Raw genomic sequence first — 25,496 nt, 5'->3', positions numbered from 1 at the left:
CTGTACTGTTGATAAAGACCAGCATTTCCAAAACAGGTAGAGCATCCTAATCTTGAATAGATGAGATGAGAAACAAAGGCTCTGCCACTTTACTCCCAGACCTATACTTAACTTCAGGTTTTTGCACTTTGTCCTTGCCTTGGCTATGCTGTAAGTACGCTTGCATGGATCTTTGTTTCTTGCTGATACTGACCTTACCTTGATGACTTGACTTCTTGGTTTACCTTTGGACTTGCCTTGTCCCTATCATCTTTTCTGGTGATTGCTGAACTGGTGGCTGATCCCGGTTACCCTCACTAGACTTGTTCTGCTTGCCTTGCTTTGCTAGTGGAGGACTGTGATCTTGTCAGTGAGGCCACTGTCCCTTCTGCCATGCTCCCGCCACTCCTGGCTCCCCTTCGCTTCAAGAGCAGCCTGCTCCTGTTTGACATGGACTACACTGAAAGCACAGAGATCTCAAATATTCAAAACTTGTGTGGTCAGAATGGAGCACATTTGGTCAAGCAGATTTCAGTGAACAGGACATTGTACTGCAGCTCTGCAACTGCATAGTCCTGCGCCACACAGTGAGGGACTCGGACTGTCAGACACTACACTATCTCTCTCCCTGGAAACATTTGAATTCCTTATTTTTCCACTGCATGCCTACAACCATATATTAGTCACATATGGCCATAGATCATTAATGCATAATGTATAACCTGTAATCAGCTGCTTCCTTTTCTTGATGACCTCCAGGATCAAGTTCAGTCTGACAGATGCCAAAGTACTAACCAGAGTGATGAAAGACCATTGTGTCTTGGCAACCTGAGTGTGAGGGAGAGGAGAGGATATTATCCAGTTTATTTAGATTGTTGATAAGAAGCTACAGATCTGTAACCATCACATTAATTGATATGTCCATCTATCTTGTTTAGGGAATCTGCTACTGAGAGAGATCTTGCCAACACGGTGAGATAACAACAGATCACTACAGTGAAGAGTGAATGCTTTGTAGTTTGCTAAGTTATCTTCTAAAACCCGACCTGGGTGTGGCTGCAAGGAGAGCATTAGACCCATACTGTAATCTGAAGGGTTAACCTACCCACTAAAGCATCACAGCCCAGGTATTGTGTGACTAATAGGAACTTACCTAGGCTCGGCAGGAGCATTGATCTGCTGGAGGGTAGGAGGGCTCTGCAGAGGGATCTGAACAGGCTGGATCGATGGGCTGAGGTCAACTGTATGAGGTTTAATAAGGCCAAGTGCCGGGTCCTGCACTTCAGTCACAATAACGCCATGCAACGCTACAGGCTTGGGGAGGAGTGGCTGGGGAGCTGCCCGGCAGAAAGGGACCCTGGGGGTGCTGGTTGACAGCCGGCTGAACATGAGCCGGCAGTGTGCCCAGGTGGCCAAGAAGGCCAACAGTGTCCTGGCCTGTATCAGAAATAGCGTGGCCAGCAGGAGTAGGGAAGTGATCGTGCCCCTGTACTCGGCACTGGTGAGGCCGCACCTTGAATCCTGTGTTCAGTTTTGGGCCCCTCACTACAAGAAGGATGCTGAGGTGCTGGAGCGTGTCCAGAGAAGGGCAACGAAGCTGATGAGGGGTCTGGAGCACAAGTCTTATGAGGAGCGGCTGAGGGAACTGGGCTTGTTCAGCCTGGAGAAGAGGAGGCTGAGGGGAGACCTTATCACTCTCTACAGCTACCTGAAAGGGGGTTGTGGCGACGAGGGTGTTGGCTTCTTCTCCTAAGTAACTACTGATAGGACAAGAGGAAATGGCCTCAAGTTGCACCAGGGGAGGTTTAGATTGGATATTAGGAAAAATTTCTTCACCAAGAGAGTGATCAAACATTGTACCAGGCTGCCCAGGGAGGTGGTGGAGTCATCATCTCTGGAAGTATTCAAAAAACGTGTGGATGTGGCGCTTCAGGACATGGTTTAGGGGGCATGGTGTCATTGGGTTAATGGTTAGACGATGATTTTGAAGGTCCTTTCCAACCTTAGTAATTCTGTGATTAACATGGACACAGCTGTGCCTACATTTTAGGATACAGTCTGTTAGGAAGATAAATAAGTCCTAAGTAAGTATCTGAAAAACCCTTACATAAACACAGGCCCCCAGAGGATGATCTCACCCTTCTAAGTGCTGTTCATGTTAAGACTAGATTGGGTTTTGGCAGCATTTAATCTACAGAGGCACCCCATGGGTGGTATTTGGGGTCAGTGGTGGGTTTCATCCAATCATCGCCAAGATGTCCCATTCTACAACCCTGTGGCAGAGCAGCATGCCAGGGCTGAGTGAAGAGAGCAAGGGTGTTCCTCAGGGGAGCTGTGCCACATCTGCCCTCTTGGTTAAACAGTTGGAACTGCAGCTTCCTGGGAAATCTGCAGTTGGGGGGCGTAACACTGAAAATTGCTGAAGCAGGGACTGAAGGGCTGGCAGCGGTGGATACCTGGTTTACCTCTGCCAAAGCCCTACCAGCTTATTGAGTAAGAGCAGAATAGGAATAATGGAGACCAATCCTTTGCAACTTGATAATCACAGAATACTCCAGCTGGGTTTTTGCAGGGACTCTGAATCTCTCTGATAAGTTTGCAGAGAGCTGATAGCCTGCGGTGCCTTATAATCTGTAGTATCCAGAGCACAGTTCTCTCTAAAGAAGTACGTGTGAACAGTGTGCCAGCAACCTGACCTCGTCACACAGAACAGTGATTGCAGTAATTTAGACTTATGACTCTGTGTCAATGTTAAAAGACTGAAATTTAAAGTATCAGTACTTCTATGTTTTACTATTCCTTTTCTCAATTGTTATTTTCATGTTCATACAAAGAGTTAGCGTGGAGGTCGGCGGGATCATTTCCATACCTCATTTTTCATATAGCTTTTGCCCTGTATCAGAAATCAAGACACCCCGGTTCACACAATGTTCTCCATAAAAAATATTGCTATTGGCCATAAACCAGAAATCCTTACTTTCCTCCCATAGTAACCGTCCACACAGTAATCATGAAAGATACGATTATCACAGTGTTTTCCTTGCTTCCCCCTGTGCTATCCCTCTCTGAGTCCTTTTTTAGGTCTACCCTGCACTGGGTCCCTGCAGAATTCACCTGTCAAGCAGGCTGACTGGTCACCTTCAGGACTGGGCCCACTCCGGGATCCTTCCTCATTATGGACCTGCTGCCCTGGCATGGCAGCCACATCGGGCACATAAAGGAGTCATGGGAGTCTGCTGCTTCTGGTCCTTGGACAACCTGAGCTCCTCTGAGCTTGTGGAGAGCAAACAAACACCTTTGTGTTATTTTCCATAAACTATTCCTTGTAGATGGTTGATGTGTTTGGGCAGGTTTTTCTCCTGAGAATATCAGTGATCTTAGTGCCCTCCTGTTGTAGCGAGCTGTGTGCCCATAAGACTTCTCTTGTTTTTCAGAGCTGGGATACAGCCTCTGCCCAGGGCAGGCACCACAGACCACAAAGAATTAGCACCCAGCTCAAAAGTGGAAAGAACCTTCAAAGAAACAGGAGTAATGGCAAACAAGTGTATAGGAGCATTAGTGTGAGCATGGGGACTTACGGGATCATCAGTGCGTGTGTTGTGCTGTTGCAAACGTTAGCACTTGGGAATTTGGTGACTTCGCACTCTAAAGGTGCAGACTGGATATGAGCTATGTGTCCCCATGAAGGGTTGTGCTCACCCCAGCAACAAATACGCTTCCTGAGTGGAAATGGCCCGGTGCTGCTCTCGTTCCCATCATCTTCAGCCAGCACAGCAACACGTGGGAAGTTGTGGGGTTCTCTGTCCCAGATCATCTGCACCTCTTTCTCTGCATATTCCTGCTGTGTGGAAGAAAGATTCAGGGACATATCCCCATCTGCACAGGGAAACATCACCTCTCCAAGCTGATTTTAGGTCACACTACTACCGTGGTGGGAAAAACTGGATGCAGAACCAAGAACCTGCCTGCCAGTCTCCTTTGAAAGGCAGGATAGCAGGCTGGATGTCTCAACTCCCTGCTCCACTCAGGAAAGTCTCGTATTCCTCTGAGAGAGATGAGCTTAACTAATAAGAACAGAAACACAACTGTAATTAATAGAAATCACAGCTTAGAAAAAGATACAAAGAGTGAACCATGTTGATAGCTTATAACTTAGAAGACTCATCAACACTTAATTAACAACGGAAGCATTGCACAGTTTAGTATATATTCAGCTCCAAGAGGCAGTGTCACCACAAAGCTGGTCCCATCTGAATTCACTCTTACTTCTGCTGGTAGCATTGGAATGTTTCATGGGAGAGGTGTGAATTAATCCGACCCAAAGCTTGCCACAATCCCATATTCCATACTTTTAATTATATTGCATAAACACACATGAAAGGTGGCATTTAAGATACTATGTTCTGTTGTTATGGCAACTGATATTCTAAAAAGTGATGATAAAAAATAAGCAAAGGAAAGGTATATAAGAATAAATGCATCGTGTTGTTATAGCAACGTTTTAATTCCAAAGAGGCTGGAATTACATATATGGTAGGCGTTGCTGGGAGCCTGGTCCTCAGTGTGGTTGGGGTCTCTCCTTTCCAGTCGTGTGCCAGAGAGAATCATGTTATATTACATATTGTATATTGATCAAAGTTTAACTCTCTTGGAATTACAGAATACATTTTACATAGAATGATCAGTAAACATAATGCAAAAGTGATGGTTTTATCTCAGTCTTGTCAGTTTACAGGGTTGCTGTTCTTTAACATTTGTAATACTTTCAAACTGTTTTTCTTTCTGTACCTCTTTTTTAGAAACACACACACAGGGTCCACAAGATTTGTCTCAAAATCATGAGAATCCCCAAGGAAGAAATACATAAATATCTATAATCTTCCTCAATCTTGTTTTAACCACTCCCAAGTGCCAATCAGTTTGTGTCACCTTTTCCCTCATTATTTTCTTCTGTCTCTCCTGGTTGTTTCTTTTTACCCTCCATTATCTGAAGTTGTACTCAACCTGACATAACAAGCAATTTTGTGCCTGGCAGGGTAAGCTAAATTTACAGGAATCTTGAGCTCTAAGGCTATTGCACACCTATTAACAAATCTGACCTCTTTGCTGATTTCGCTCACCAAATGTAAGAAAATGGAATGGGGGAAGTGCAGTGCTGAGGAGAGATACTGTGAGACAACAGAACCAAGCCAGTAATTGCACTTAAATATATAACGAGACTTCAGCCACTGTATACAAGAATACTCTGAAAACATCCCATTAACAATGAAGTGATTAAAAAAAGCATCCTTGGCATCCTTGCAGAGTGCTCCTCAGTCACAAGCCACAGGACCAATACGTATTTTGCTTACTGCAACCAAGAATAACTTCATCATCCTGTAAAGCTGCTGTGAGAGGAAAATTAGGGCCCAGTGCCTTCTCTTGCTTCACATGCCTGTTGGGCATAGATGCATTGGGAGAGTGAGGAGCATGGGAGGTTGTTGCTTCCCATCTACTCTGCCCAGCGCACCAGCGGTACTTGCCGGGTGTACGACCCAGTCACAGCTAAGCAGTACCCTCTTTTTTTTTTTTTTGCTTTTGGCTAGAGAACATCAATTTCTGCCTCCTATTGACATAGCAGAAAACTAGTTATTCTTCCTACGCAAATAGATTCTTGCTTCAAAGCTGCAGCCTTTCTTCTTGCTGTTGACAATAGGGCAGAATTTTCACCCTCCTGAGGGACATCGCAGCTGGTGAGGATGCATTTCAGACATAACCCTTCCAGGTCAGTGGGACACTTGGAAGCAGAGATGCGGCAGGAATATGGCATGCCGCAGTTGTGTGTAGCAAGTGCAGCACTTAATCTGCCTTCTTTACAAAACCTGGAGGGTAATTCTGATTCATGAAGTCAGCAGAGGAACACAGGCATTTGCAAATCCAACCTGCATGGGTGAACTAGGCATTGCAGCACAAAGGGTAGTGGAATGACTACTTACCTACAGGGATGGCCAATGGGCCAGTCTATCATAAAGGCATGTGGTGGAGCTGCAGAGATGGGGAAGGGTGCTCTGGATTCCTGCAGGTTACAGACTGTGACAACACAAGGATTTTAAATCCCAGTAAGGGTGGGATTAATCTCAGTGCGGTTTTGCTGTGCAAACATGTGTAGTGCAAACTATGTCGAGGCTTCTCAACTGGGCTTTCTTCCTGCTTGTCTTAAAAACTTATTCATAGATAATGCAAGCCATCTCTGGAGGTTCTCATCTCACTTTACTGGTGAGAAAATGGAAAGAACTGGGACAGACACCCTGTTTCTGGATGTTAGGTGGGTAGGATCTAACCCACAAATTTTAAATAATTAATATAGCCTGCCTCGGCCTCACTAGAAAGCATTCAGTTTTTGAGAAAGAGAAAGGTTTACAATGGGAAGATGTGACCCTTGGGTACCAGAATCATCACTGGGAAATGCTGGGATCACACCTTTGCTAGTCTCAGGTACAGCTCAACTTTGAAGCACCTTTGGCTGTGCCTTGTGTTTCAGAGAGTTCACGAAGTTTCTGAGGGCCTGCACAATACCTGTGGAGCATGTACGTTGGTCACATCCAGTGCAAGGGCATAAACAAGACCACTACGGCTGTTTGCTAATGCCCAGACTGTGCCCTGGATGCTGACCTTAGCAAGGATTAGAGAGTAGCTGGTCCAGCCTCAGGAAGTGTTGCAAAAAGAAAAACCCAGAAGGGGCTGAAATTTTTAATTCATGGTGATCTGTTCCCCTGCCTTGGGTTTTTCTATTAGCACAGACATTTCTGTGGAGAAGTCCATCTCTCATCAAATCTAGAGGTAGATGCTTGTTCAGTTTTCTTTTATTTTTTGTCAATAGTGAAAGCCAGCATTTGTTTAGATGTAGTAGGTGGTTCATTTTTTTCAGTTAAAGCCTCAAACAATGATCCTTTGTCTGTGTTTGGTCATTTTTTATCAGAAAATATATGGGTAAAAAAACAATTTTCCAATCACCTCTCGTTCTTGCTCCTGCAATGACTGTGATTCATTGACTGTCATACAGGCTTCTCTTTACATTCAAAACAACAGTGATTTTCCATTTTCCCAGTTTTTACCTTCTCCTGTTCATCCTCTCATTTTTCCTGTGTCTCTCAACACCTTCTTCAATGCCCTCACTCCCACAAAGTGGGAGGACTTTGCCTTATGACATTTTTTTGGGGTTCAAGTTTCCAAAGCTGCCAAAGCCCACCTGTTCTCCAGCCATGACTCCAGAAGGTTGTGCGTCTCTTGAGGAACTGCTGGCATATTTGCCAGCCACTTGCAAGGATACTAGATATCATTTTAAATACCTGAGAGTATCAGATGTCCATGTTTAGGCAACTTAATCCCTTCTCAAAATCAGCACAATGGTATAATTTCCCTTATGGTGATACAGATATATCCATTTCAGGATGTTCATCCTTTGTACAGATGGGAATAATCCTACCCCATTTCAGAGCTTCTTTATGAGCTTGTTCATTCTAGGGACTGTATTACTGTAACAATTGCATAAGAAAAATGACATTCACAACCAAAAATAACAATAATTACTGACACTGGATACCAGACTCATCAGTAGGTGGATTATGGAAATGATGTCTCTATTTTGACCACTTGGCATCCAAGTAGAAAATGGTCACATAAATGCACTCACAACACTGAGCCTAGCTCCAAGATCTGGAGAGACTTCACTGGAGAAGAGAGGGATCCCTCTTTCCTTTTCAGTCCTTTGCTAAGTCTGAGCACACCCTTGCCTGGAAATGCAAGGCTAGCTTAACATTTAAGTGGTAGGAACACTGTTCACATTTCTGTTTGTTTACTGAGATCTTGAAATGCCTCTACAGAGCAGTTTACTCTCAAAGCCACTGAATATATTAAATTCCAACAAGACACCTCTTCTCTAAACAGAAAACAAATGGGATATTATTTTGTCATAGTGGTGTTTCATATTTATATCACTAGGTCTGAAAGGAATTGAAACAAAAAAAATTAAGGAAAGAAAAAGAAAAAAAAAATGTCCTAAATAGTTAATGATCCTCAGCAGCAATCTATCCAAGGAAGGAAAGATTTCTTTGTCAGTCTGACAACTGATCTATAATCTTATTCTACTTGGTTAGTGTTCCCATCCCCTCCCAACTCTGCCTTGTAGAGCTTCTAGGAAACTTAATGGAAAGAAAATTCTCGTTCTCACTGCACACCCACCCTGGCCAGTTTCAAGATAGATTTTAGCTGAGCACTCCTTGCACACACTCCAGTCCAGCATTTCCAAAAGGGACACAGATCACAGCCTACATACCTCCTCAGCTAAAGTCCAGGATTAGGAGGGGCATACAAGGGACCTTGGGAAACCCCATCTGTCTTCCCACCACTATTTAGAACAGTCTTCACATTGCTGTAACTTGGCCCAGCTGCTGTTGCGCATTAATCAGCTGGGCTGTTTCCCATTCTGATCCACTCCTGATATGAGCCATTTCTTCTTCAAAGGTTCTTCTTTAAAGTTTCTTCCTTTAAAGTTTTCTTGATTCTTCTGACCTTTTGCATTGCTCCCTGAAGAAGCCTTAGGGCTATGGGACCCACTGCAGATTACTGCACCCATGAAATATCATTTCTATGCAGTGATGACTGTTCTTTGGAACAGTGAAGTGGCTTCAGGATGACTGAGTATGGATGAACCAGAAGAATGTAAAGTCCTGTGTGAGTGTACTATTTCAAGGAGCTACAGGGCAGGGCTTTTCTCATGCCAAAGTAAACACATCGGTTTGAAGAAAGCTGGGTATAATAAATGTCATTTAATTTTGCACTGGTTGGATGGTCCCCCTTACATACATAAGAAGATCATTTTCTTCTTAACTGTGTCTGTGTCATCTTCACTGAATTCTTCCTTCCTCTGGAGCCAGGAACTGGCTTTTATTACTGAGTTTACTGTATGCTTCTCTCATTCGGCATTCCAATGGGCTTCTGAGGGTGAGCTGCAGGATCTGTGATGTATGTGTTCAAATATGTCTTCCATGTTCCAGAGAAGTTCCTACTAAAAAGCAATGGACAGCCTATTTGTTTCAAAGTCCTCCTATTAGGTAGTTTTGACCACTAGCAGTACAAGCAGTATTGGTAGGATTGCCCGATGCCACTGACAAGGATGTGTGACTCAGGCGCTCCGGCTGGACGGGAAAGTGCCAGCCAGCGTGCACGTTGGACTAACATGAGGGAACACTGTGACATTCAAACTGGAGCAGCAACGTCACAGTAGCTTATATAAATTTTCTAGAATTAGGGCAATGCAACTAGACATTTAATCAAAATTGACATTTTCCAGTATAATCGAATGACAAGGGAGGCAATTGCTGCTGCCAGCAGCGGAGTGAAACCCAAACCAAAGGTGTATTTGTGGTAGATTTTAACAGCCAACTGGTCAAGCTCCCAATCTTCCTTTCTCTGGAAGACTAAGTGGTATGTCAGGAGGAAGGAACACCTTCTGTGTGTCCTGTTTCTCATATTCTTTCCACCCATCACAGGGCAGTACTAGAGATAGGACCTTGTGCCAGAAAAACCTTTGCTTGGACTGTTCCAACACAAAAGTCCTTTTAATAATCAGATTCACCAGCTGTCACAGGCAGGATTCATTACAGGGGACTTTTAGAAAATATTACTTAATTGTGATGAAAAGAAAGGCCTGGACTACAGCTTCAAGACACCTGGAGGTGCACAACTGAGTAATAAAAAAAAATCAGTTATAAAGCCTTTCATGACTTTACTCTGGCATCACCTCAGTGGGCAAAGCTCTGCTGGCAATTTTTTGGAACATAGGCTGCAGCTGCGACCTAGCTTCCTGCTCCAATACAGAGGTTCTCAGACTGTGTCCCACAGAGCACGTGGGACTGGCTGCCAACAGCAGCTGCCTGCTCACATGGTTCTGGCTCCTTCTCTTCATTTCCAGCAGCTACAGATGAGTTAGAAATAGTTACAAATACATTTAAGTGCGCTCATAATGGTGCTTTCCCATACAGGCAATTACTATCACTGGTACAGGGATGTAATATATCTCAGTGAATAGAAAAGGCACTAGTTACACACTTACTGATTGTAGTACTGATGGTCCACAAAAGGTCTATATTAAAAAAAAAAAATCTCAGTATTAATGCAAAGAATCCTTGCTATAAGAACATCATAATTAGCTGGTAAATCTTAATCTTTTCAGGTCACTGACTCCTATAAATGCAAATACCCTTTGGGTTTCTGGATGTCAGACAGACCTAATAAAGGTTCTAAGTTTATTAATTTTCATGCTAATAATGTTTTTAATTTGTTGTATTCTTTTCATAACTAGTATTTGGCTTTCAAAGCCGCAAGTATAATGTCTCCCTTTAAGGGAGGCTCTGTTTGGAAAAAAAAAGAGCCAGTAATTGCATGATTTGAAGATTAGCTTCAGTTAGCTAAAAAGAGAACAAAAGAGAAATTCTTTTTCTTTCTGTCAATGTCATAAACTCAAGAAAGAGATCTTAGAGGCAACTTGTATCCCCTTTTTCTGATGCTTGGCAACTGAGACCATACATGCTTCACTCCTGGTTGTAAACATCCAGGCTACAATGTAAACCGTTCCCACCAATGTCTTCTCTTGCCTCACAGGCAACACACCTGCACTTGGACTAACACCGAACTTCATCTGCCAGACACTGAAGAACCATCTGAGGAGCAAGTTGTTCAAAGGCACAAACATTTTCTCAAATCCTCTTTATCCTGAGATTTCTTTGCCCTGGATGCAGCTTCCCTTAGAAAGTCTAGGACAACCTTACAGCCTACATCAGCTGCCAGTAGCTCTAACAGATCTGTGTGTAGGACAAGAACTGCTGTGATGAAGGGATATTGCAGCCACTCCAGTTCCTTTGGCTTTATCTGCATTCTCCGTGGTGAGGAGGCACACTGCAGGAATGAGAGAGTTAACTCTACAGCACTGAGGACTGGACCCACAACATTGAATACTTGCCAACAAACACAGGGTAAGATGGGTTAGCGCAAGGTAAAAGGGTAATGACTTTGAACATAATTTAATATTATATTTTTGCTGTTGGGAATAGGAACTGTCAACAAATGCTTAAGACAAATGATTTCAAGACAGAGAAGGAACAATGATGTTTTAAATGTCACTTTTCAGCAGACATGGATTATAGAGTAACTGTATTTTATCACTGAAAGAAAAACAAAACCATATGATGATTTATTCTCTATTGCTATTGGTCTTTCTGCTGACCTTTACAAATAGAGGTAAAACCTTTTCTTCACTGCAACCAGCGCAATGTTCACTGCCATGCTGAACAGAGGTTGTTTGCCATCCAACGGAGTTAGCAAAACTATCCTCAAGAGCATACCTTGCTTCCAAAACCAGTTATGTGGATACAAAAAAAAAAGAAGACATTACATATTTTCCTCCAAAAAAAGCAAAAATAAATATGTACATGGCGTTAAGAACATTCGCTTTCCTCTCACACCAGGTCTAGCCTGTCAGCATGGTCTGCAGTCAAACCTCCAAGGACGTCAGAGTTGTCGTCAACTTGTGCAGATCTCCAGCTTGAGACTGCTGCAATAGATCAAAGAAAGAACCCTAGACGTTGATCGTAACGCAGGCTTGCCAAAAGATGGATATTTAGCATGGAGCAGCATCCTTAGCACAGTCCAGATGGCTCTTTGAAGAGCTTTTATTACGCTTTGTTCCACTGCAACAACAGCTCTCAATGGCATTTTGTTTTGTTTTGTTATCAGGCTCTGGAGAACAGGAAGCACATGTTTCTGCTGTGTTCCTCATATATACAGTTCAGATACCACCCTGTCACCCTCTTGTTCCCAGTGCAATGTGCTAAACACGCTATTAACAGATGGCTATTACAGGATCAGAGAGAAATAGCTCCAGAGTTCAGCAGCCCTAAGGGGTAGCAAATGGTCCCAGCAGGAAAATATCAATTGAGCTTTATTTTCCTGGTGTGGCCAGGCTCTTTTCAGCCTACAAGTGAACTGCAACCTCAGCAAATACACGATCTCAACACATTGGGTGCCTCTCAGATTTTACTCAGAATCTGGGTTTGCATCATCAGCTATGAGAAGCAATAACTGGCCATTCTGGCAGTTCTGAACACTCGGATATGCAAACAAGCTGGGCAATGTTTTACTGTACATTTCCTGGGGCCTTTATGCTCTGCTCTACTGGAGTTTCTTGGCAAATCAAGAAATGGGCCATGGGTACATGCCTGTGCCTACAGATAGACAGAGCAATAAATCTTTACATTTACTGTTATCCAAAGTAGCATTCAAGTCAGCAAAAACTTACAAATATTCCTACTGTTAGTATGAGCCTCCCTCAGATTCCTGCAAGAACACAGGCAACATTTGCTTGATTTGTGCACCGGAATTGCCCCTGATCTGTCCTTTACAATATTTTGAGCCTGTTGCCAATTCAGGAGCTATTTCTGAAATCACATGAAGGCAAAACTCCTTGTCTGCCTTTGCTTGGGCACAGCAGTGCAAGATGGAGGAAAAAAAAGTTGATGACGCAGACAGAATTATTTAGTGCCAGACTTGAACTTTGGGCCACGGGTTGAGCAACTTTAATCTAAGCTGTAAATCTCTTTGCCAAATACCTGTTGAAGACAGTTGTCAGAGCAGCTTACAATGTGTTGCTTTGCCACTTGGTTGCACATCTGTCATCTCTTAATGTGTTTTCCTGACATTTGTTGTTTTCTCACAGCACAATTTTATAAATGTGAAAATTAGGTGGAACATGAGATGTGAGAAAGTTCCTAGCAAAAGAGGGGAACCAGTCTGGGAGATGGCACAAAGCAGAGGACATACATTATTATGATCTTCGTTAAGCTGAGTAAGAGGCAAAAATATATTCAGAACTAAAATCAATCTGACAATTTAAACAGCAATCAGACGTATTGCATCTGAAAAGTCTTCTGAGATTTTTTGAAAACTTTCCTCACTGTTTTAATCTTGTTCAAGTCAGGAACTTTTAAAATCAGTACATGGAAGTGTAAAAAACAGGTCTTGCAGCTGTTTTTATACTGTACCTCACTCAGTAGTGTCTGATGATTCTTATATTTCCAATGAAAAATGTATTGTACTGAGAATATCTGCTTTGTGAGTGAAAAGAGATAGCTTAACATGTTGCCCCAAATCCAGTATGAGTAATTATATTCTGCCTGAATATTTTTTTCCAAAAGTGTAATTGGATACAACCCTATATTATCAAACTAGCAACACTGAACATGTTGCAGCAGCATAAATCGGCATGAGCTGTAGAGAGTTTAAATGGAGAGAGATCCAGAACGGTCAAATCTATACCTGAAGGACCTCTGTGAAACAAGAAATTGGACACAAAAGAAAAAAAGGAAACTTGAAAAGACCAGTAATGACTGTCATGTCTTCTTTGACACTGCTGATGTATTACAGGAACAAAAGGGCAACTTCTACAAATTAAAACTCTGAAAACTATGTGATGTCGTCAACACTTCAAATGAGCTATCGAAACGTGGGTCTGAATAAACACGGGATTTATTTATTCTAAACCTTCAGCCCTAACATGTTTCAGAAATAACAGTGCAGCAAACTGATTTGCCCAATATATGCAAGCAGAGATACTCTCAAGCAAAGTAATTGCACAGATACTTGTATTAATAGCTACAAGAGCAGACGAGCCTGTCCTTTTTTCCTTCAAAAACCTGTTCCCCTAGACTATTACTCAAAAAAGGAATGAAGCCACCTGTGGTCACTAACAACATAATTAATAAAAGACAAATTAGTTTCCTTCCTGAAAAATGAACCATGGGCAACTTCTTCACCTTACAGATACCATTAACAAAAGTTTAAACCTCCTCCCACTTACCACAAAATGAAGACGTTATTTTCCCCTTCACAGACTTTCTTAAATAGGCTCCATCTGGTCCTTCTTTCTGCTAGAAAGTCAAACTAGTGGGCAGAGCTGGAATGGTGTTTGAATGCAATAGTAGACAATACAAGTAAGATGAAAATGGAAATCTTAGAGCTTATTAAAAATTAAGATCAACATGTAGTTTCAACCCAAATTTCTTTAATCTAGCTATGAACAACTTGCTAGCTAACCTGGAACAGCTCTTGCCCTAAAACCAAAACCTCTATCGTTTGCTCTTAAGTATAATCATCCTTCTGAGAGCTCATCCTGCCTCCTTGTTGAAAATCAGAATAATTCAGTCATAGTTTACAAATGGGACCAAGCTTTTGCCTGTGTGGTTTTATGAGGAAAACAACCGGTATATTTTTAAGTCCCTGGTGAAAACACCAGGAAGTTTTGGGCTAGTGTTAAACTGCTGGAACACTTGCACTTTTGAACTGATTTGGTCTCCTGAGATACTGAATATATTGAAGGAAAAAAATGTTCAGGCTCCCACTTGAAGGGGAGCAGCGGATAGTTTCTTTATGTCAACGCTCTAGGGAAAGACCGTCTGCCTTGTGGTACTACATTGACTCTGAGCATACCCAGGTAACGCTGTACCTTGTCCTTCCCTATTAGCCTCAATTTTTCACCTTCCAAAGCCACATCCAAAGTCTCACTGCAACTGATCTTTGGGGATCATTGGACTACAGTAACAAGGGCTACATCCAAACGAGACATTATCCACTTCCATGGCAGCATTGTACAGTGGGTCAGAATATCAACAAATCTAAAAAACACACATGATGCCCAGGCAGCAGACAAAAATGCAAATATTTGAGAAGAGCACATTAAACACTGCAGAAGACTGTAGGATGCCACAGATGCCCATGCAGATTCATAACACTAGCAGACCTCTGTGTGCTATAATACATAAATGTAAGGTGTACAATTGCCAAACAGACTCAGTGGTCATAAACTAGAGGTGGAAAATGAGAGTCATAATGCACAGCTAGAACCCAGAGGAGACAAGCCATATAAATCACGGAGGAAAAAAGGGAAGAGGTAATTTTTTTTTTCCCAACCAATATCCAAAATGTGAAAATGTATGAAAATTATACTTCCTCAGACTAGCAGAGAATAAGTGAAACACTTCTCATCCAAAAGTCACAAAGAGTATTTGTTAAACCTTGGGGAAAACAGAAAGAAGGTAAAAAGGGCAATACCATGCAGCAACATATAACTACATCGGAAGGGTTGGAAGGATTAAGTCCCAGATGAGATGGCTGTCTGCCTGTCTTGGAAGAACCACATACCCCACAGTTTTGATAGCTCCCTCAGGAACCTGTCCTCTTTTAGGCTTTGATAAGAGTGTGTGCACACAGGCGAGAGCACTGTACCACCACTGTTTCATCTAACAGCAGTCAGAACAGTGAAGCTGCAAATGGACCTGGTGAAATTTTGGCATGTCTCTGTCTTTAGGTCACTCTCTTTCACTGTGGCATCTGGCAGTGACTTGTACTGGTTCACAGGGTAGAGGGAATGCCCCATATTAGAAACACATTTTAGTCTGATTTCCAATGTAAATACGGTTAATGCGATCATTTGGTCTATGGGCGTGTACCTCTGTACTGCTGCTTTTCCCCTGAAACTTTGGACCCATCAGTGGACTTGACTGCATTTGAGAGGGGGATAGAGGTTTCATAAAGAGGACCTCCAGGTTCCACAAAAATAAACAGGGAGAAGAGGAAGTGGGATCCAAACAAAAATTTTCCTTTACAACTTTTGTTCCCTACAGTTCAGTTTGGGATCATGTGTTGGTGACATCATCACCAACACTTCAGTGGGACAAGAGAACTAAGGAGAAAAGAAACACGGCAAGTTTACATGCTGATAACAGAAATTCCATTTAAAAAAAATCATCCAATGAAAGAAAAATCTACTGAAAATTAGTTTCTCTGGTTCCCTTTCTCACACAGGTGTACTTTTTATTCTGTAGACTTGTGCTTGTTCTGCTACTAACATCTTGACGATTCTCAGATGCATGTTGTCTTTTCTGCTAACGCAAAGGATGTCACCTGCATGACTCATGCAGACATAGATCATCTCCAAGTAGTCAGCAAACTCAGCTGTCCTTCAACTCACCCATGAGTGTTGGCCAACCTTTCTTGGAGAGGCTGCTCACTGTAAGCCCTGTGAAGCTTTGTGTTTGTTCACTTTCCCCCCAGTAAACCTAACAAGCCGGGGGTACGGTGATTGTAAATCATTGCGGTATTAGTCCTGATCCAGTTGATTGTCTCAGGTGAGTTTCTTTGTGGGCAGAGGTTTTCAGAAATGCCACCATTTCGGTTGCTTCTGTCTTGCGCTCTGAAGAAAACAATCAGGTCAAAGAGGATTGAAAATGCAGTGATTGAAAAGAGAGGATGAAAATGCAGTGATTGCCCTGCTTCTCCCAGGATATAGTTGCTGGACCAACATGCTAACCAGCAATAAGTTGCTGATCAGAGCAAGGTATGTGGTTGCATTAACACTGAGCACACTTGTCAGCTCAAATGGCCATTTTGGAGAGGCACAGATTGCTGTTGTTATTACCTGAAGTCACTGCACCACAAGCACACATGACAGATAGGTTAACACACCCATTTACAGCCATTGGGCCTTGCCTACCACCACTTGTGGACTTCACTGTGCTACGGATGGCATTCTGACATGAGCTAGGAGCCTGAAGGGAGAGGAAACGTAGCCCTCAGACTGACTGATAATTAGCAAGAAACTCCCACTGCAGCAGAAACGATGAGTACAGTGTCTTGAGAACATAATTCCACAGGACTGTCAGTCCAGGGCCATTCATCAGCATTTAAATTCAGCCTGTTTTCCTTTTTAAAGTATGGTTACAGTCTGAAAAGTGAGTCTGTAAAATGAATTCTTAACATTCTCTATTTATTCCCTCTCAGTGATTTCCATACCAAACATGCTTCATTTAAAACTCAAAAATACGGCTTTCACCTGTCAGCAAATACAAGTTCAAAGCAATTTCTCACAATCAAGTTATGTTCTTTCTGTTTCATACATCATCACTAATAAAAATGATCCTGGGGTCAAAAAGGAGCGGAGGGTGTTTTCATGATGGATGTGTCAACATGGAACAGAGCTCACTTTTGTCTGACTACAGTGCTGATACTACTAAGATTTTATTTGTGTCAGTAAAAACAAGGGCTGCTGTTAAGGCAGGGAGACCTAGTGCATGAAGTGCCATTTTTATCATCGCTTTCCTCAGTACAACCTCACTTTAAACAAAAGCCAGAAAACAAGAATGCCTCCCCAATGCTTCATCTTATTTAATTCAGGTTGCCAGAGAGCAAGCAAATTTCTCACAGACAATGTCTACGTTGTCGTGCTATGCTGATGACTCATAATTCTGGTGTGTTTTATTCAAGGGTCCTAATTACTGGTTCATGGGAACAAATGAACAAAGGCATGATACGTAGGTGTCCCTTTGCCCAGTGCCTACTCACTGTCTGCCTGTGCAGTTCTGAAGCTGAAAGAGGCTCCATCTGAATTTGAAGGTTCATGATTTGTAATGTTCCATTGGTGCACCAAATGAATGTTGAAACAAAGTTTTGTTGTGTACTGGGTTAAAAAAAAGGAACATTATCCCCCATACTTTGTATGGAAGGATGCAGGGACACGAATCTGGATCCAGAGTCTTGAAAAGACTAACATTTAGGCAACTCGACCCTCAGATCCAAAAGAGTATGTGCAAAGAAAGAGACAATTCAAAACGGAAGAACTGGTTTGCTGCCCAGATTGCTCAGACTTAGACTTAGGTCACAGGTAATACCGGAGACAGACACATCCTAAAATTTGCCCCTCTCTTTGCATCTATCCCACTACAGGTAACTTTTTCAAAACCTTTTCAACCTTACCGGATTCCCTAGAGCAAGGAACTTGAACAGAGATGGGAATTGAACCTTTCTTTCTGAGAGATGGCTAGCCACCATGCTCCAGGCTATTCTGGATTAAGGTGGATGGGGAAGTGATAGGTTCGTCACTTCTTCCATTGATGCCAAGTCAACATGCATCCCAGAGGCTCACTGCACCAGAAGTAAGGAAGGAAAAGCAAGCATGCTAATCCAATTATTTTGTCATGTTTAGGACAGGGGATACCCCATGCACCGGTCTCTGCTCCAGAGGAAGACATCCTATGCCTTTTTCTTAACAGTTTTCCAGACTGCCATGGGGTATGGGCTTTTGGGATCTGACCTTTTATCATGGAACTTGACCTTGCAAATTGTTGCATCCTTGTGTGATCCCCCACCAATTTCACACTCAGGGCCAGTAGGGAAGGTTGCACAGTCATTGAACATGTGGACAACCGGGTCATTCTGAAAATGAGTCCCAAGTCCCCCCTTGCCCCTAGCTGTGTGAATAATGGCACTGTGCCCATGGGAGAGAATGGTGGAGGCATAGTTGGGAGCTCTGCCCGTTTTTTTTTATTATTAGAGGAAGATCCTACTCCTTCCTCAGGTCTATGGTGGATCAAGCTTACTGCCTGGGCTCTGTGATCATGGAAGAGCGTAAAATGAAACCCTGCTTCAGAGCTCCTGGCTTGGGCATCACTCCTTAAAAGCAAAAACTTGTCACAAAGTGAAGCCAAAGCACTTTAACAATGAGAAAACCCTGACTCACTCATTCCTCTCACAGTCTCTGCATCCCTGGTGGTTTTTTTTTTTTTAATCAGTTTCATGCTGGGAAGTAAATCAGGCCCAAGATTAAAGCATGTCCACATCTGAGGAAAGTTTATGAGTGTGTGTATGCGTGTGTGCATGTGGGAGAGTATTAAAGCATGAAGGATAAAGAGAAGCCAAAAGTGTTTTCAATTACCATTCTCTGCTTAAAAAGCTCTCTGCAAATTGCCCAAATAGATATTCCTAGATGAAGTCTCTTGCGTCTGTTCCATGACAGGTAATCTTTTGGAAAAAAGTGTCCTTTTATTGAGCATGGTAATCGTTTCATACCAATTCCAATAACAACTTTTTAAAGGACAGGAAAAATCAGCTGTCATCTTTGGCCAGTTTGACCTGCTAGCTATTTCTTGAGAGTTTTTGTGATTTTACCTACTTACATAAAAAGAGCTCATGGCCTGCATTTTGCCAGTCCTGAGTGGAAAACACAGTGCAGAAAATTTTAACATGAATACAAACAACCCTGCTTTGTCAAAAACATGTAGAGAGTTAGTGCTTCACACCCCAATAAATAAAGACATGAGATACTTCTTTTAAAAATTCAAACATTTTCTTTATTAAATGCTACTGAAGTTGTAGTTCCAGTGCCTTCTGCTCCCCCATTCTCACTTTAGACTGGGTTTCCTACAGGAATGACATCTTGTACAGTGCATCATGATCTCTGATTTGGTAGGAGCTGGTGGTGCCTCATGCCAGTTCCATCACCCTATTGGAAAATGGGAAATGGGTGCATCTGAGCCCAGTCTTGAGGACTAATGTAGAGCATGGGCTCCTGAACTACATCTACCTCAACTCACCACATGGATACTCTGGAGTTGAAAAAGTTTGTTTTCATTTCAAATCTTCAGAATACCTATACTTTCCCTTTTCCTCTTATTCAGAAGACACAACACACAAGATGGTACGCTGAGCTTTGGAAACCAAATTTTTCATTGAAAACTGTCAAGAAAAGCCCTATAACTCATTCTTTTGAAGTTTTATATTTACTAACACCACAAATGGTCATAACAGGCACTGTTGCAACACAAAAGGCCAGGGAAAAGAGAAGCTGCTGACTAGACACAAATTCCACAGCAGCCAAACCTTACATTTTCAAACCATCACTAAACATTATGGGTGGTGTCTGGGGTACTGGAGAGATGGACCTGGAAAAATGGTTTGGCAGAATAAGGGACAGGCTTCAGAGCCACAGCCTGTTCTGCACTGAGGGGTTAAAGAGAAGGTCTTGGCCTCCAGTGCTGTCAGCTTAGTGCTTGTAAAATAGCTTAAATGCACTTTACGTCTTTCTTTAAAGCAGCAGATGAGCGTGAAATGTGGCAGAGAGTTTTCAACTAGTCAGCTCCTTTGAATAACAACTATATTCCTTCCAAAATTTAAATCTTGTTCCCTTTACTCCTCTGATTCATTCTCTCAGCCTTTGCATCATTTATTTTTCCTCTCTGACTTCTAGAAAGTGTCATTCACATGAATGATGAGCAGAGGAAGAAAAAGTGTGGTGACTTAGCTTTGTCTACTTGCAGTTTTTGCTTCAACTTCAGTTGCTTTCAGTTGACAGTTTCACTGAGATCATGATGGAGAAAAGACTTCACGGTGTGACCTGCTGAGCAGAGTAACTGCAGAACAGCTGAGTCTTTGCCATGGAGACAGTGATGGGGGAAGAGTACATCTGATGAAACTTACTCGAAGCCAAGAGACAAAGTTATTTCACCTGTAGGAAAGCAATTAATTACTGTGAAAGATAGAGCTAATTTTGTGATGGAACAGTCTGGAACAACTTCCTGTAATGTGCTTTGTGTCAGCTGAGTTACAATTTCCTTCCACCAGAAACATATATTAGAAATTCAGTTTCTTCTTCAATACAAAGTGCTCGCTGCTGAGAGGCATCTTCCAGCCAAGGCATGTGAGTCCTTTAAGGTGGAAGATCTATTTTAAGGAAAATATCTCTTGGAAGTGTTCTTGTGAGCTGATACGCCTCCTGTTTTCCTAAATGCTGAGAGGCAAAGAAATAAGAGTGAAAGATACTGTCATGAGGGAATTCGGACCTTAGCACTGGGTCATTGAGAGCCCCATTGCCTGGTATCACAGGCACCATAATTAGTAATTCCCTTCAGGAACCTCTCAAGACATATCTTGTAACACCGAGTCTTATTGGTCTAACCAACTAACTCCCTAGTCTTACTGGTTTCAGCCTCCCCTGCTCCTGATTTCTGACCTACATTGACTTTCTATGCATTACTTTCCTGTTACTAAGTCAGGTTCCAGAGAACCCTATGGAAAGAAGACACTGGGTGCTGAATTTGACTTTATATTAGGCTGTTAACAGTACATTAGTGAAAGATAGGCATGTTGTACAACCTTCTTCTAAGGAGCGTGACTACCATTTGTCCTGGATACCTGAGCAAGATATAAAAGGTAGTGGTTTCTCCACTTATCGCAGTACACTTTCATGCCATATTTAATGAAGGAAGTGCTTTCTGAACTGATGTTGAAGACAGACCAAGTCTTGGTGTATTAGGAACTTGGAGAACCACCAGATCAAAACTTTGGAGTTGTTCTTGATTTCCTAAAATTACTTTTTTTTCTCCTTTCCCCGATTATGTTGGGTTTTTACTCTGTACTATACTTTTCTTGAAAATATTGCCCTTTCCTTACTACTTTCAATTTTTTTCATCCATCCACTATTCAACATTTATTGCCAGGGCAGGACTTCACTGTCCCTGTTTGCCATTATTTATAAGAGAATTGCAAGTAGCAGATATCTCAATGGTTTCTGTCCCTTCTCTGAGCTTAACGCTCTCTTCTGACACAGCTGACTTTCAAGGAGGAGCAAGTTGTCTCCGTGCTGGTTTAAAATCAGAGCTTCACTTCTTCAGGGTGAAGCAGTCCTTGGCACTTCTGGGTAGTGCCCTAAAATGACACTTCCCAGTATCTGTTGCTGTTGCACAAATCCTTACACTGCTCTGCACCATTGTTGCATGCCTGCAAAATTCACTCACAGAACATTCAGGTTGTGCCTTACTTTGTGAGGTGACCTTTCACAAACACACCATGAGAGCTGGAGATGCTGCCATTTCTTACCCCTTGTCACTGCACTACTCAAATAGGAGAGCTTGCAAACCAGGTGAGGCCCAAAACACTTCACTTGTGATGTCTGCTGTAAGCAATGTCACAAGGTTTCAACAGGATCTTTAGAAATCAGCTGGCTGGTCCCAGCTGTTTTGCCACCCCATGAACAAAAAATGCTGTTGTAACACGCACCGAGTTAGAGAGAGGATTAGTTTTGCAGACAGAAAGGGGATCCAGCCTACGAAAGGTTTTATGCCCTGAAGAATTCTTTCCAACATCAGCAATGGACTGAGAGGATGGACGAGCTCTAATGCCTTGTCTGTGCCTCATCTTTCTGTTGATCTTTCAGAATCACAATTTACCCATGTGAAAAGGAAAACAAAAATCTCTTTTTTTAGTTTTCCAATGTGATACTTCTACTGCTCTTTTCATGGATAGGCTTATAATAATAGCATCATTTTCTCTTACTGCAACGTAAAGAGAAGGCAATACCTTAAACTGAGAAACTTCACAGCATCATTTGAGCTAACGAGTGTTGGTCTGGTCAGAAAGCACCACAAAGAGGGGACGGTTTCCCTAAGAGGCCCTTTGTGGCAGTTCAGTAGCTCAGCTGCTGCTCTCTGCCTAGAATATGCTAACGCAGAGAGATCAGACCAGAGTGCCCGTGGGCAAAAGTGAAATCCAACCAAAAGGGTCGAGGGAGTTCATGCAGTGCCCCATTTCCCAGGCTGAAGACTCACAGCACGGGAAGGCAGCCCCTGCAGGCTGTTCTTTAAGCTCCAAGGAGAAAAAGTGCAGCAGACTGCCCTGGGGCAGACGCTTTTCTCTAGAGCACCTGTATTTTCTTCTAGCCAAGCCCTGAACTTCCTTCTGGAGGCATTACATCAAGGGGACCGTGCATGAAAAGCCACACGCAGCGCCTACATACAATACCCTGGCAGCACAGGCACAGAGCCCCGGAGTATGGCTATAACTGACACGGCAGACAAAGATCTGCACAAAGAATTGCCTGTAGTCGGGCTTCTAAGTCTTTATTAGGTACCCAAAATAAATGTCTGCATTTTTTCAAAATATTTCATCACTGAGGAGATCCCATTCAGAGCCTGGTTCTTAAGTATGGTTACCATTAAGCAGGATATTCAGCTCCCGTACTGGGAAGCCCAGATTAGCATAACCACATGCAAATTTTCACACAGCACAGAAAAGAACCAATTTCGGAGTATAAAGTTAGGCTTTTAATAGCTTTTTTTGATCCTCATTTTAAAAATCAAGTTGCCACCATGAGCAGGGCTGACAAAGCCTGGGTTTCCATTAATTTGTGTCTCATGACTGGATTTCCAGGAATTTAACAAGATGAAAGCTCCAGCTGAAGCTTTTGTTGCCCTGGAGGGCACAGATAAGGGTGCACTCCTTTGCGTGGGACTCACGTGGCAGATTTGCTCATAGGGGACACTGAAAAGATCTTTTTGGCATGTATTTTCATGAAGCTTGCAGGAACAAAACATAACTAAGACCTCTTTTTTTTCAAAGTTGGATGCATTTAGAGAAAATGGCTCTGAAATTTTTGGAAATGAAGGGACTGACAGAGTGATCAGAGAGATTTATTTAAGAAAGCAGGCCAAAGATTGATGGAAGTTTATTTGCAAATTAATATTGGACAAATAGGAATTTAATTGTCAAGTATCCGTAATTGCAATACATTACTCCATTTAGTTTGTCTGTAGAAATTTCTCTGTTACACAAAAGGATAGATACATTCGCTGCTTCAGTCACCAGCCTATATACATTTTTCTCAGTGCCTATATATCGGAAGGCTTCTCGTGCAACTTGTGCAGTTACGGGAGGTCACAAAGACTGGAGTGTTCCAGCCAGGAGCATTAAGTTGCATAAAAAACAATTTAAATATTCTCTTTTCCTTCTTTGTTTTCTAACAGAGCCTGGGACTATGCACACCATTTGTCAGAATTTGTGACCATCACTGTTTGTGCTATTCCAGCATCCTGGGACTCTTTGCTAGGACCCAAAACAGTGCCTGTTGCTGCAATGTTGTGACCCATGTTACTGTGACAATTCTTTCACTGACTCTCCAGCTTGTTCATGCAAATTCTGCTTGGGAAATTAAAAAAAAAAAAAGCCAAACGATCTAAAGGTTATGTTAATAGCCTTTCTGAACAGCTACGCTCACAAGCTTCCCCTGGTGGCAAGTAACAAACAAGAGTCCAAAGCAGTAACAAGCTTCCGGTGCCCACGCTGCAATTCTGAAAAGTCATCTTTCATGATGCCAAACACGCTCAGAGAACCTTCAATTACAATATATAGTGCAATAAATAATAGCTTATGTCTATTTACACAAATAAAGAACACAAAGCAAAAACTCCTGAAGTTTTTTATGTTTACTAATTGACGCAAATACAACACAACTGCCTGTTTTATTATCTCTTTCTACACCTCACTCCCGTTGTCTTCTTGCATCTTGTCAGAAACTTCAGCTTTGTGTCTTTGGACCCGGCACTGTCTTTGTGCCGCCCGTTCGTACGGGCCTAGAATCACGAGGTATTTATCAGGGCCTCCAGCTGCTACCACAATATAAGTAATTTTATCAACCTAATGTTTTATTTATCTGCACTTAATGTTCCTACTTAAAGGGGAGAGAATGGAAATGGAAAAGTTGGGGGCAGGGAGCTGAGATGAGTTATTAAAAGTTTCACCACTTGAGCTTTTAAGCTTCTCTCTCTGAAGCTGCTTAGATTGATGTGAATGCATCCATATCTCTCATGCAAATTGTCCCAGAGGCAGCTATTTTGGGCAGACCATATATTCATTGTGGTGTCACAAAAGGTCGATTAGGTCTGCCAAAATTCCTGGTTGATGCTGATTGACTGTGAGCGACATTTAAGTCTTTCAAACTTCATTATATAACCCATTCTCTGCAGGCTGAACACGGACGTGTGCCTTATGCAACCTCACAACAAGACACCCTAAGTTGCAGATTTAGGAGCTTTTTAGTTATCCGCAAGTAGGGAAGGAAAGAAACTGCGATGATTTTCTTTTCATGCCGAGGGGAGCTCTTTTCAGGCTGCTGCAGGAAGTGACACAAAACCCAGTGAGGTGAGTGAATAGGACTCTGCTCCTGAAGCACAGAAAATTGAACAGATTTTCCTCAAACGTTCTCACAAAAACACATCTGTCAGCTAGCAATGAAGTGGAAAAAAATATTCACCTGAAAATGTGGCTTCTCATGGAAAGCGCTAACCAAGTGAAAAGAGAGGGGTGAAATGGAAACTCTTTTGAATCCTGAAGTCTGGTGTTTGACTTCACGTGGACTCTCTAATTTCTACCCAGGGGTGCCAGCTACTCTGGTGCCGTGTATCTTTACTTCACTAATCTACTTTGCAAAACTACCAATTTTCACTTTGTCTTGCTGAAAAGAAGAAATTTAATTTCTACAACTGAAACACAGTTTTGCAAAGAAAAGTGGTGGTCTGCTTGAAAACTGCACATTTAGGAAAATGAATTCTGAAGAAAATATGAAAGCACTGCAGCCCAATGCATAGACACAAACACACATGTATATATAGGAGTGAAGGGAAAGGAACATGAATGCCTGCTCTTCACTTTCTGTGTAGATTTCTCCATGTTAAACTCTAAGACTTGGCAGGATTGCTGGGTCTAGCAACTGAGTGATTTGGGATGAAATTTACTTCTGTGGAGTTGCTTGAAGATACAAGTGAAAACGTTTTCAGCAATGAAAATACTGAAAGTGGATGGAAGGAGCCCAAATCCTTTCTCCT

The sequence above is a fragment of the Phaethon aethereus genome (assembly GCF_964289735.1).
Source record: "Phaethon aethereus genome assembly, chromosome: 1".
Classification (NCBI taxonomy): domain Eukaryota; kingdom Metazoa; phylum Chordata; class Aves; order Phaethontiformes; family Phaethontidae; genus Phaethon; species Phaethon aethereus.
The sequence above is the reverse complement of the archived record's forward strand: the minus strand, read 5'-3'. Positions refer to the sequence as shown.